Source organism: Callithrix jacchus, chromosome 6, assembly GCF_049354715.1.
Source record: "Callithrix jacchus isolate 240 chromosome 6, calJac240_pri, whole genome shotgun sequence".
Classification (NCBI taxonomy): domain Eukaryota; kingdom Metazoa; phylum Chordata; class Mammalia; order Primates; family Cebidae; genus Callithrix; species Callithrix jacchus.
In genome coordinates this window covers 30,834,975-30,848,683 of record NC_133507.1, presented here as the reverse complement: position 1 = coordinate 30,848,683, position 13,709 = coordinate 30,834,975, and positions in this window count along the sequence as shown.

Genomic DNA, 13,709 nt, shown 5'->3' with positions numbered 1-13,709 from the left:
TTCAAAACAAAGATTCACTTTTATGCAAACAGCAACTTACAAAACACAAAAGGTATAACTCCTGACCACTATTGAAGCTAAAAATGACTAGAAGACATTTAAGAAAATTGGGCATAATCAGAAGTATTGATGGGACTTTGGAAAGACTCCTCAGATGAAGCTGACACAGCTGTGTGAGCCATTTTGACCTTGTATTTTTCCTCCTTCTTGCTCTTTGAAATGCCCACTGTTTTTGGTGCTATGCTGGTGCTCCTACAGTCATCTAGGGCCAGAGACAGCCTACAGGATAAAAACCATCTACCAAAATATGGTGGCAGATAATGGAGCCAAACGGGCTGACTAATAGTAGCTATGGTGTGTGGTTCTCATGGAAAGAATAAAAAAGGGATAGAAAGTACAGCACCTTCAACTGAAACACCCAGGTATCTGCATCGGGACAAATGAAGAATGGAGAAAAGCAAGCCATTGCAACCGATCACCCAGAAGTTACACAAACTCAGGGGAACCTGCCCTGTCCAGGGAAGTGGTGAGCAAATGCATAACCTTGGGAAGCCACACTTCTCCCATGGATCTCTGCAACCTCAGTTCAGGAGATTTTCTTATGAACCCATTCCACCAGGGCCTTTAGTCTGACACACACAGCTACATACTCTTGGCAAAACAACTGCTCAGACACAAACAGAATCTCAGAAGCTTTACGTACTTTGGCTCTGGAATCTCTGAAAAAGATGACTGCAACTCAGACAAGGTGGGAGGTTGTCCTTCCGTAAACAACCCTAGAGAGGAAGCTGAATCCATGGTTCTGAGAAATGTCAGTCTGTGGGCCCCATTACCATGATGCCCCACGTGATAAGACTCATTGGCTTGGAATTCCAGCCTGCCCTCAGCAACAGTGTTTCACCTACTTGGGATGAAACAAAGTTTTCAGAGGCAGGGACAGGCTGCCATGTTTGCTATTTGAATGACTCAGCCATTCCAGCCTGGACTTAGGGAAGTCCAAATAAAACTGATGGCAGGTGGAGGGAACCCTCAACACAGCACAGTGGCTGTACCAAAATGTGGCCAGACTGCTTCTTGAAGTGGGACCCTGATGCATTTTTTAATCTAACAGTGGGGCCTTCTGCCAGCACCTCTGGACAGCTCCTTTTATATTCTCCAGCTGACAGAGTTTTGATTTGTTCCTGGATGCAGTGCCCAGTGGAAGAAGTGGGCTCCCATATGTTTGGACAACTTAGCCTTTCCAGCTTTTTAGCATAGGAGAATCCAAATCATTCAGGAGCAGAAGGGGTACCCAAGCACAGCAGAGTGGCTCCATCACAGTGTAATCGGCGTGCTTCTTTAAGTGGGACCCTGATATGCTCCTCATCTCTGGGTGGGCCAGATGTTGTCTGGCCAACAGAGGTTTAAAAACTTTCTGAGAGTTCCTCGAGGAGTGGGCTACCATCTATGCTGTTTCAGCAACTTAGCTCTTTCAATCTCTCAGCTATGGAAAGCCCAACCTGATAAGGGATAGAAACGGTACAAGCACAGCATGGCTGATCTATGAAAGTGAAGCTAGATGGCTTCTTTAATTGGATCTCCAATACTGTTCTTCTTTGCTGGGTGAGCCCTGCGAACCAGGGTCTCCAGGCACCTCCTACATGTGTGTTTAAGCCAGAAACAGGTCTGCACTTCCCCTAGGACCAAGCTCCCAAAGTGGTGGCCTCCTATATTTCTTGTTTTACAGCCTTCACTGGTAATAATTCCAGTGACTGGGAAATGTAAGGTGACTGAAGACTGGAGTGGAAGCCCTACAAACTGTAACAGCCCTACATAATAAAAGGAAACTATTAAAAAGGAAACAAACAAATAAACAATAAAACAATTCAAAAGTCAGCAATCTCAAAGATTAAAGGTAGATAAGCACACAAATGTGAGAAATAGTGAGCGCACGTATACTAAAAACTCAAAAATCAGAGTGCCCTCTTTTCTTAAAATGACCACATTTCCAACAAGCTTTGAGAATAAGGTTGAGTTTGAGATGACTGAAATAACAGAAGTAGATTCCAGTTTGTGGATACAAATTAACTTCACTTAGCTAAAGAAACATATTCTAACTCAATGCAAGAATGTTAAAGATTACAATATATATGATATTTCATGAGCTGATAAACAAATTAGCCAGAATAGAGAAGAACTTAACCAACCTGATAGTGCTGAAAAACACAATACAATATTTTCATAATGCAATCGCAAGTATTAATAGCAGAATATACCAAGCAGAGGAAAGAATCTCAGAGCTTGAAGACTGTGTTTCTGAAATAAGACAGGAAGACAACAATAGAAAATAAGAACAAAAGAAATAAACAAAACCTCTGAGAAATATGGGATTATGTAAAAAGGCAAAATCTATAACTGATTAGTATCCCTGAAAGAGTTAGGGAGAGGCTTGGCATAGTGGCTCATGCCTGTAATCCCAGTATTTTGGGAGGCTGAGGTGGGCAGATGGCCTGAGGTTGGGAGTTTGAGACCAGCCTGTCCAAAGTGGAGAAACCCCATCTCTACTAAAAATACAAAATTTACTGGGTGTGGTGGTGCAGTCCTGTCATCTCAGCTACTCGAGAGGCTGAGGCAGGAGAATTGCTTGAACCTGAGAGGCTGAGGTTGTGGAGATGAGATCATGCCATTGCACTCCAGCCTGGGCAGTAAAAGCAAAACTCCATCTCAAAAAAAAAAGGAAATAAAGAGCTGGGGAGAACAAAACCAATTTGGAAAAAATATTTCAGTATGTCATCCATGAAACTTTTCTAACCTTGCTATACAGGCCAACATTAACATTCAGAAAATGCAGAGAACTCTAGTAAGATACTGCATGAAACGATCATACCAAAGACATATAATTATCAGATTCTGCAAAGTTGAAATGAAAGCTTATTACCAGCCACTGCTAGAACACACTGAAGTACAGGGACCATTGACACTATCAATTAGCCACATAAACAAGTTTGCAAAGCAACAGCTCGCATAAAGATAACAAAATCAAATCTACATATAACGATAATGACGTTAAGTGTAAGTGGGCTAAATGCCACAATTAAGACACACAGAGTGGCAAGTCAATAAAGAATCAAGGCCCATTGGAATGCTGTCTTCGAGACACCCATCTCACATGAAGTGACACATATAGGCTCAAAACAGTGGGATGGAAAAAACTTTACCAAGCAAATCAAGCACAAGAAAAGCAAGGGTTGCAATACTAGTTTCCAACAAAATAAACTTTAAACCAACACAGAAAGAAACAAAACAAACAAGCAAACAAACAAAGAAAGACAAATAGAGTCATTATATAATGGCAAAGGGCTCAATTCAACAAGAACTAACTATTCGAAATATATTTACACCCAACACAAGAGTGCCCCGGTTCATGTAATAAATTTCTTTTTTTTTAATTGCATTTTAGGTTTTGGGGCACATGTTCAGAACATGCAAGATATTTGCATAGGTACACAAGTGGCAGTGTGTTTTGTTGCCTTCCTCCCATTCACCCACATTTGGCATTTCTCCCCAATGCTATCCCTCCCCAGCTTACCCCCCGCTGTCCCTCCCTTATTCCCCCCAATAGATCCCAGTGTGTAGTGCTCCCTTCCCTGTGTCCATGTGTTCTCATTGTTCATCACCCACCTATGAGTGAGAATATGCGGTATTTTATTTTCTGTTCTTGTGTCAGTTTGCTGAGAATGATGTTCTCCAGATTCATCCATGTCCCTACAAAGGACACAAACTCATCCTTTTTGATTGCTGCGTAATATTCCATGGTGTATATGTGCAATATTTTCCCAGTCCAGTCTATCATCGATGGGCATTTGGGTTGGTTCCAGGTCTTTGCTATTGTAAACAGTGCTGCAATGAACATTGGTGTGCATGTGTCCTTTTAGTAGAACAATTTATAGTCCTTTGGATATATATCCAGTAATGGGATTGCAGGGTCAAATGGAATTTCTATTTCTAGGTCCTTGAGGAATCACCACACTGTCTTCCACAATGGTTGAACTAATCTACACTCCCACCAGCAGTGTAGAAGTGTTCCTATTTCTCCACATCCTCTCCAGCATTTGTTGTCTCCAGGTTTTTTAATGATCGCCATTCTACATGGCTTGAGATGGTATCTCAATGTGGTTTTGATTTGCATCCCCCTCTAATGACCAGTGATGATGAGCATTTTTTCATATGTCTGTTGGCCTCATGTGTGTCTTCTTTTGTAAAGTGTCTGTTCATATTTTTTGCCCATTTTAGAATGTGCTTGTTTGTTTTTTTCTTGTAAGTCTGTTTGAGTTGTTTGTAAATTCTGGATATCAGCCCTTTGTCAGATGGGTAAACTGCAAAAATTGTTCCCATTCTGTTGGTTGCCAATTCACTCTAGTGACTGTTTCTTTTGCCACACAGAGGCTGTAGAGTTTGAATAAGTCCCATTTGTCTATTTTGGCATTTGCTACCAATGCTTTTGGTGTTTTGGTCATGAAGTTTTTGCCTACTTCTATGTCCTGAATGGTTTTGCCTAGATTTTCTTCTAGGGTTTTTATGGTGCCAGGTCTTATGTTCAAGTCTTTAATGTATCTGGAGTTAATTTTAATTTAAGGAGTCAGGAAGGTGTCTAGTTACTGCTTTCTGCACATGGCTAGCCAGTTTTCCAGACACCATTTATTAAACAGAAAATACTTTCATCATTACTTGCTTTTGTCAGGTTTATCAAAGATTGTATGGTTGTAGATATGTTGTGTTGCCTCCGATGCCTCTGTTCTGTTCCATTGGTCTTTATCTCTGTTTTGGTACAGTACCATGCTGTTTTGATTACTGTAGCCTTGTAGTATAGTTTATCTATTTCATATAGCCACTCATTTTGATCCTCACTGGATAATACACAACTGGGTAATAGCCAGGAGTTTATTTATTTAGGTCAATCATTCAGAGGCTCAGTGAATTATACACACCTGGGATATAGTCAGGAGTCTACTTCATATTGCTCCTCATTCAAAGCCTAAGTGAACAATGAACACCTGTTAAGTCCTCAGAAATGTATGTCATATGGCCACTCATTCAGCACCTCACTGAATGATACACACGTGGGGAATAATTGAGATTCTATTTAATATGGACACTCATTTTAAGACTCCCTGAATAACCTATACCTGTAGAATAGTGAGGAGCCTATTTCACATCACCCCTCCATCCAAGTCTCACTAAGTAATACACATCTGGGGAATTGTCAGAAGTCTATTTCGTACGGCCTGCATTCAGAGCCTCATTGAGTAATGCATACCTGGTTAAAAATTTGAAGTCTTATTCATATGGCCATTCATTTAGAGCGTTGGTGAATAATGTACACATGTGGAGTAGCCAGGTGTCTATTTCCTTTGGCCACACATTGAGAACCTCAGCGAATCATACACACCTGTGGAATAGACAGGAGTTTATTTCATATGGGCCCTCATTCAGTGCCCGTGTGAATAAAACCCACATGGAAAATAATAAGGAGTCTATTTCACATTGTTCCCATTCATAGCCTTAGTGAATAATCGACACCTGGGGAAAAGTCAGCAATCTATTTCATGGGGATACTTTTTCAGAACATCCCTTAATAATGCTCACATTGGGGATACTCAGAATTCTATTTCACATGGGCACTGATTCACTGCCTCCGTGAATAATGCATACCTGGGGAGTACTCAGCAATCTATTTCATATGGCCACACATTCAGAGCCTCAGTGAATAATGCACACCTGGGGAATAGTCAGGATTCTATTTCTTTTTTATTTATTTATTTATTTTTTAAACTTTTTTATTGGATTTTAGGTTTTGGGGTACATGAGCATAGCATGCAAGACAGTTGTGTAGGCACACACATGGCCGTGTGCTTTGCTTTCCTTTTCCCCTTCACCCACATTTGGTATTTCTCCCCAGGCCATCCCTCCCCATCTCCCCCTCCCACTGGCCCTCCCCTTTTCCCTCCAATAGACCCCAGTGTTTAGTACTCCCCTTTCTGTGTCCATGTGTTCTCATTTTTCATCACCCGCCTATGAGTGAGAATATGCGGTGTTTCATTTTCTGTTCTTGTGTCAGTTTGCTGAGGATGATGTTCTCCAGATTCATCCATGTCCCTACAAACGACACAAACTCATCATTTCTGATTGCTGCATAATATTCCATGGTGTATATGTGCCACATTTTTCCAATCCAGTCTATTATCAATGGGCATTTGGGTTGGTTCCAAGTCTTTGCTATTGTAAACAGTGCTGCAATGAACATTCGTATGCATGTGTCCTTATAGTAGAACAATTTATTGTCCTTTGGATATATACCCAGTAATGGGATTGCTGGGTCAAATGGAATTTCTATTTCTAAGGCCTTGAGGAATCGCCCCCCTGTCTTCCACAATTGTTGAACTAATTTACACTCCCACCAACAGTGTAAAAGTGTTCCTTTTTCTCCACATCCTCCCCAGCATCTGTTGTCTCCAGATTTTTTAATGATCGCCATTCTAACTGGCATGAGATGGTATCTCAATGTGGTTTTGATTTGCATCTCTCTGATGACCAGTGACGATGAGCAATTTTTCATATGATTGTTGGCCTCATATATGTCTTCTTTCGTAAAGTGTCTTTTCATATCCTTTGCCCACTTTTGAATGGGCTTGTTTGTTTTTTTCCTGTAAATCTGAGTTCTTTGTAAATTCTGGATATCAGCCCTTTGTCAGATGGGTAAACTGCAAACATTTTTTCCCATTCTGTTGGTTGCCGATCCACTCTAGTGACTGTTTCTTTTGCCGTGCAGAAGCTGTGGAGTTTCATTAGGTCCCATTTGTCTATTTTGGCTTTTGTTGCCAATGCTTTTGGTGTTTTGTTCATGAAGTCCTTGCCTACTCCTATGTCCTGGATAGTTTTGCCTAGATTTCCTTCTAGGGATTCTATTTCTTATGGTCACACATTTATACTTTCACTAAATAATGTACACGTTATGAATAGTCAGAAGTCTCTTTTATATTGTCACTCATTGAGAGCCTCACCAAATGTACACAGCTGGGGAAATAGGATTCTTTTTTATCCCCTCAATAGGATTCTTTTTTATCCCCTCATTCAGAGTCTCCCTGAATAATGCACACCTGTGGAATAGTCAGGAGTCTTTTTCAAGTGGCCTCTCATTCTGAGTGTCACTGAATAATGTGGAGTAGTCAGGAGTCTATTTCATGTATCCATATATTCAGAACCTCAGTGAATAATACACACCTGTGGGATAGTAAGGAATCTAATTTATATGGACACTTATTTAGAGCCTCACTGAATAATACATACCTGGAGAATAATTTGGAGTCTATTTCCAATGGACATTCTTTTAGAGCCTCAGTGAATAATGCACACCTGTGGAGTAGCCAGGAATCTATTTCATTTGGTCACTCATTCATAGCCTCAGTGAATAATATGCACCTGTGGGATAGTCAGGAGTCTATTTTATATGGCCACTCATTCAGAGTCTCAGTGAATAATACACACTTGGAGAATAGTCAAGAGTCTATTCTATATGGCCACTCTTTCAGTGCCTCACTGAGTGATACCCATCTGGGGAATAGTCAGAACAGTTTCATATGAACACTCATTGACAGCCTCACTGAATAATGGACACCTGTGGAATAGTCAGCTATCTACTTCATTTGGTCACTGTTTCAGAGCCTCAGTGAATACTACACACCTGGGGAACAGTGAGGAGTCTATTTCATGTGGCCACTCATTCAGAGCCTCATGGAATAGTGCACACCTGGAGAATTCTCAAGAGTCTATTTGGAATGGCAATGTATTAATACTCTGTGAATAACACACACCTATGAAATAGTAAGGAATCTATCTCAAACGGCCACATTCAGAGCCTCAGTGAATAATGCACACCTGGGGAATAATCAGGAGTCTATTGCTTATGCCCAGCCATTCAGACTCTCAGTGAATAATGCATGTCTGTCTACTACTGAGGTGTGTTTCATATGGCCACTCATTTCGAGCCTCACTGAATAGTGCACATTTGGGAAAATGTCAGGAGTGTATTTCACATGGCCACTCGTTCAGAGGCTCAGTGAATAATTTACACCTGTTGAGTACTCAGGAGTCTTTTTTATATGGTGAATCATTCAGAGCCTCACTGAATGATATACACCTTGGGAATCGTCAGGATTCTGTTTAATATGACCACTCATGAGCCTCAGTGAATAATGCATGTCTGTGGAGTACTGAGGAGACTAATTCATATCGCCCTCTATTCTGAGATTCCCTGAATAATACACACCTGTGGAATAATCAGAAGTCTATTTCATATGTCCACTCATTAGGAACCCCAAGAAGTAATACACAACTGGGGAATACTCAGGAGTCTATTTCATATGGCCACTAAGAGAATCAGTGAATAATGCCCACATGAGGAATACTCAGTGAATATTAGTGAAGTATCGGATACGAGATGGAAATATTCAACCAAGACAAAAGTATGCCACATTCCAGGGTCTTTATTGCTGGCGACCAGGGAAAAGTCAGGTCTCTTCAATCTGTGACCCCGAACTCAGTGGGAGCAGGGTATTTAAGCTGAAAAACCACATAGCAGATGCAGGCTAAGCAACTTTACATTAACTACTGATAAGCAAAGGCCAGACAGTTACTGATAAGGAAAAGGCACGCAGTGTACGTTCTTTAGAGCAAGCTAGCAGTTTTTTTTTACAGAAGCCTAGGCCAGCAGTTATTGCAAAGAGAATGAGACAGTACAACTTATTTTTAAAAAAAAAACAGTTCTGTCTTATAAAATAACGTTGCTCAGGCTGTAACTCTAGGCCCGCTATAGCATATTACGCCCTGTTCTTTTAACATGTATTAAATTTTTAATATCTTTCCTCTTTTTGGATCTCTTTCCAATTAAGGAACTAACATACTTTCCAGTGGATTTTTCATTAAGGTCCCACCAGCAATAGGTGAAAGTCAAAAGGGGTCCTCTCTGAGGGGCCACACCAGCAATCAGGGGGACAAGGAAGGCTACTGTGAGAAGTGTGAAAATTTAAGCTTTAGGTGGTCTGCTGAAGCTGAGGTCATTCTCTATTGTGCTTCCAGGGGGGAAGTCTTGACATGTGAGTGGTGGATCTAGGCAGTCAGTCTGTCCACTTTGATTGCCATGGGGTGACCAGGATCACTGTCCTTTTCAGTGAGGAGTTAGGCCAGAGGCGGTGAATAGTTTTACTAGGACTTTTACCCCAGGCTGGAAGAGGTGAAGTGGCTGGTCAGTGATGTCTACTAAAGTAGGCTGAATTCCCCTGATGAGCGGGTGCACTTGAGACTGAACATACTGGAGTGCCTGCAAGGAATTAAGGAGTGTATGGTTATGGACTTTAGCATATATGGTGTGTGCAAGTTTGGGGAGTAAGGGAGGGGGCCTTCTAAACATAATTTCAAAAGAAGTGAAGCCTTTTTTATAGGGAGTAAATTGGGTATGGAGGAGAATAGAAAGAAGCAGGTTGACCTAGTTTTCACCGCTCTCTAGAATGAATTTTGTTAAAGTCTCCTTTATGGTCTTGTTCATCGTTTCAACCTGTCCTGAACTCTGGGGGCAATAGGCACAATGCAGTTTTCAGGATATGCCCAGAACTTTGGCTAGGCCCTGAGAAACCTGTGCTGTGAATGCAGGGCTATTACTGAATTTCAGTGTCAGGGGCAAGCCCAACTGAGGAACCAGGTCCTGTAACAGTCTTTTTGTTACTACCAGTGCAGTTTCTGACCTTGTAGAAAAAGCATCGACCCACACAGAGAAAGTGTTTACAAACACAAGGAGGTATTTATAGCCACATGCTAAGGGCTTTATTTCAGTAAAATCTACTTCCTAGTGTTCCCCTGGGCTAGTACCCCTAAGTCTTATCCCTGCCTGACTAGATCTACTGCCTCTTGGATTTGCCCTGGCACACACATCATCGAGTAGCAGTTTCCCTAACAATTTCATGTAAATGTGGAATGTAGTATCTAGCCCTTAGTAGGTCAGTGAGTTTTGTTGGTCCTAAGTGAGTGGCCTGGTGTGTGTCTTAACTAGAGTTCAACCTAGAGCATTGGGGAGCACAATCTTTGTGTCTGGTAGGGTCCATTACCCTGTGGAATCTTGTCTTCCCCCTTGTTCTTTAGCAAAGTTTTCTTCATCGCGTGAGTACATAGGGGTAGGGGGCAGGGTTGGGGCCGGCAGAGTCACAAGAAGAGTCAGAGGTTTTACTGGCCTTAAGGCTGCCTCTCTGGCTTGCAAGTCAGCTGCTCTATTTCCCCTTGCCTCTCTCGAATCTCCCTTTTGGTGTCCTTTGCAGTGTATTAATGCTACTGTCTTGGGCTTCCATATAGCTTCTAGTAGGGCTAGAATTTCCTCATTGTTTTTGATGACTTTTCCCTATGAGGTAAGCAGTTCTCTTTCTTTATAAATGGCTCCATGTACATGGGCCATAGCAAAGGCATATGGCTACTAGTGTAGATGTTGACAGTTTTTTCTTCTGCTTAGTCTAAGGCTTTTATTAGAGCTGAGTTCTGCCTTTTGGGCTGAGGTCCCGTGTGGGAGAGACTGGGCCCAGATAACCTGCTCTGGGGTGACCACAGCTGCCCCAGCATACTTGACTCCATTGACTATGAAATTGCTGCTATTGGTATACAGTAACTCCTCTGGGTTCTGCAGGGGGACGTTGGTGAGATGCGGTCACGCAGCATGGAAGACATCTATTGTCTGTTGGCAGTCATGTATGGGCTCTTCTGGCTCGCTGTCAGGCAGCAATTTGGCAGGGTTTACAACTGTTGTTTTTGAAAATTTTATGCAGGGCTGGTCTAAAAGTAAGGCCTAGTATTAAATTATGTAGGCATTAGACATCTATTTTTCTGGAGCTCCACGGAGTAGTGACTCTACCGCGTGGGGTGTCACTAAGTTTAACTCCTGCCCCAAGGTTAGTTTGTCTGCCTCCTTTAGTAACAGGGCTGTAGCTGCCACTGACTTCAAGCAAGCTGGCTACTCAGAGGCTACGGGATTAAGTCTTTTTGAAAGGTAGGCAACTGGCTGTGACCATGGTCCTAATGTCTGGGCGAGCACCCCCTTAGCGTCTCCCTGTTTTTTATGTATGAATAGCTGAAAGGGTTTAGAGATGTCGGGCAAGACTAAGGCTAGGGCCGTAGTCAAGACTTTTTTTAGCCTGTTAAAGTCCTGTTGTTCTGCTGTCGTCCATGTCAAAGGCTTGTCCCCGTGAGTTAACTCGGGTTTCCTGGAGTGCTGTTATCACTGCCTTATTCTTAAAAAACATTTTGGGCATTCTCTAACAACTGAGTTAAATTCATTCCCTAAAACCTCTCTAATTTTTGCAATTTTCTTTTGATGTCTGGGGCTGACTGAGAAACAAAAGCCAGATTTATGGCCTGCTGATTATCTGGGGCCTCAGGGTCAATAGGAGTGTAGGTGCAGTAGGCATCCTGTAGGTGCTCAAGGAAAGTGGGGACTCCTGTGGACCCTGGGTCGTGGTCCCTATCTCGGAGAGGTTGGTGGGTTTTCGGGCTGCCCCCCAACCCCCTCTAACAATTACCAGTGAAAATTGTTCAACACCTGCATGCCTGCTGGGGTGTTTCAGTCCCACTGGGGCCTGGTGGAAGGGAAATTTGCATTAATTTGTTCCTGGAGATCTTCTACTTATCCTCTCCCTGTCCCAATTATTGCTTTATGGGCTTCTTGTCTAATTCTGCTTCTCTTCTCTGTGGTGAAAAACACCAAGAGTAGTTGTTGGCAATCGTCCTAGTTAGGACGGTGGGTTTGTAAAACTGACTCAAGGTGTCCTGTGAGTGTCCGGGGCTTTTCAGAAAATGGGGGATGTTGAGCTTTCCAGTTATACAAATTATTAGAGGAAAAAAGAATATGAACAAAAAAGGGCGTCCCCAGCTGCAGCCAACTTTGGGAAGTGCCTCACAGAGGGGCAGTAGCATTGGTGGGTGTGGGGCCCTGCTTCAAGTTTGGAGGGGGCAAGGGCTGAATATTAGTGCTGTCCAGAGGGGGGTGTCGGGACCCAGTTCCCAATAACTGAGAATATGGTGGGGGGCATTCTTGGTCTTCAGCATGGGTTGGAAGAACAGTCGTTACCAAGGGGCTTTTCTTTGGGCCTGCCAGCATAACTTGAAGTCCAGCCTGCTTTATGCATTTCTCCAGCTAAGGAGGAGGGTGCTGGATCAATTCTAGCCATTGATCAATGTATGGAAATTGATCAGCGTGGCCTGGGGACCCTGTCATTTTGTTCCAGACAGCCTGAGTAATTTGGGGTCATATGTCTTTGTTTCTGGCCAGCCTATCCCAAAGGCCGGCTACTCTAACTCACAGAGGGTTTGAAGCCTCTGTGGGGTTAGCTTAACACCACACTGGCCAGAGAACGCTGTTTTAAAATTTGTTGTCATGCATCGGAGGTGGGTGCATGGGTAAGACTGTGACGAGCCCATTTGATTTTTCCTTCACTTTCTGAATTTTTCCAAGAGATTTCACTAACTTAAGACTGACTTCACTGAGGATTTGAACCAATTATCTTGCAGTCACGGGCCCTACCCCTTAACCACTCTTCTAACAAGTAACTTGCACTATAAAGAGTTAGAAAGCTGTTCTTAAAGTCAGATTTTAGATGCAAATGCTGCACCCTGAGGCAGTGTGACCTGCCTGAAAACCAGGTTTGGCTGTTGGCTGGCAGAGGTCGGCTGCCAGTTCCCTGCCCCTGCAGCTTTTGGTCACCTTGACACAGGGACCTTGAAAAGCATTAAATTTCTGTTTCTCTCTCTCTCTCTCTCCTTGTTTCTCTTTTCTGTCTTCTCTCTTCTTCCCCTCTCTCCTCTTTCCTTCCCTGTTTATTTTCTCTCTCTCTCTCTCCTTCCCTTACTTTCTGGCCCTCTCTTCACTTTCCTTCCCCTACTTTCTCTCTCCTTCCCCTACTTTCTGGTCCTCTCTTCTTTTTCCTTTTCCTACTTTGTCTTTCCTCCTTCTACTTTCTCATTCTCTCTCCTCTCTTATTTGTCCTGTTTCTGGTGTCTCCTTTTGGGCCCCTTGTTTGCTACTTGTATCTTCCTCTGTCTGTGGTATAGCCAATATTGGGAAGCCTAAAATTCCAATTTGGCCCTTTTTAAAGCAAGTTTTAGCAGGGTTTCTGCAGCCAGGTCCTGCAAGGACAAGACAATTGAATTGGTGGGTTGGTCTCTAGTCCTAGTCAAAGGAACAGGGGGTAAGAGCCAGGGTAAGGTGCAGCCTCTCCCCCTGTACATCAAAATTTGTAGAGTGTGCAAAAGAGTTGCCAATCTGTTTTTAGTGGTTTATAACACCTAAATTAAAAGAATAAAACAACTAGAGTTAAGACTATTTTCCACATGGAAAAGGAAGAAAGAGTGAGGCCTCAGTGATAGAAGAAGAAGATGAGGAAGAAAGAGAATAGAGTGATTTCTTCAGGGGTGTGATCAATAAAAGTTCCCTGCATCCAGTGGTCTCTCAACCATTGCAAGATATCCCCCATTTCAAGGGAGGATGGCCTGAGCCAGTGTATGTCTGCTAGCAGAAGTATAATAAAACTGACAAGTTTCCAGACAAGACAGAATCACATACAAGAGTGAAACAAATGGTGGGAGTCCCCCAGAAGTGGGGCCAATGAGTTGCCTGCCTGGCCACGTTCCTAGAAAAATGT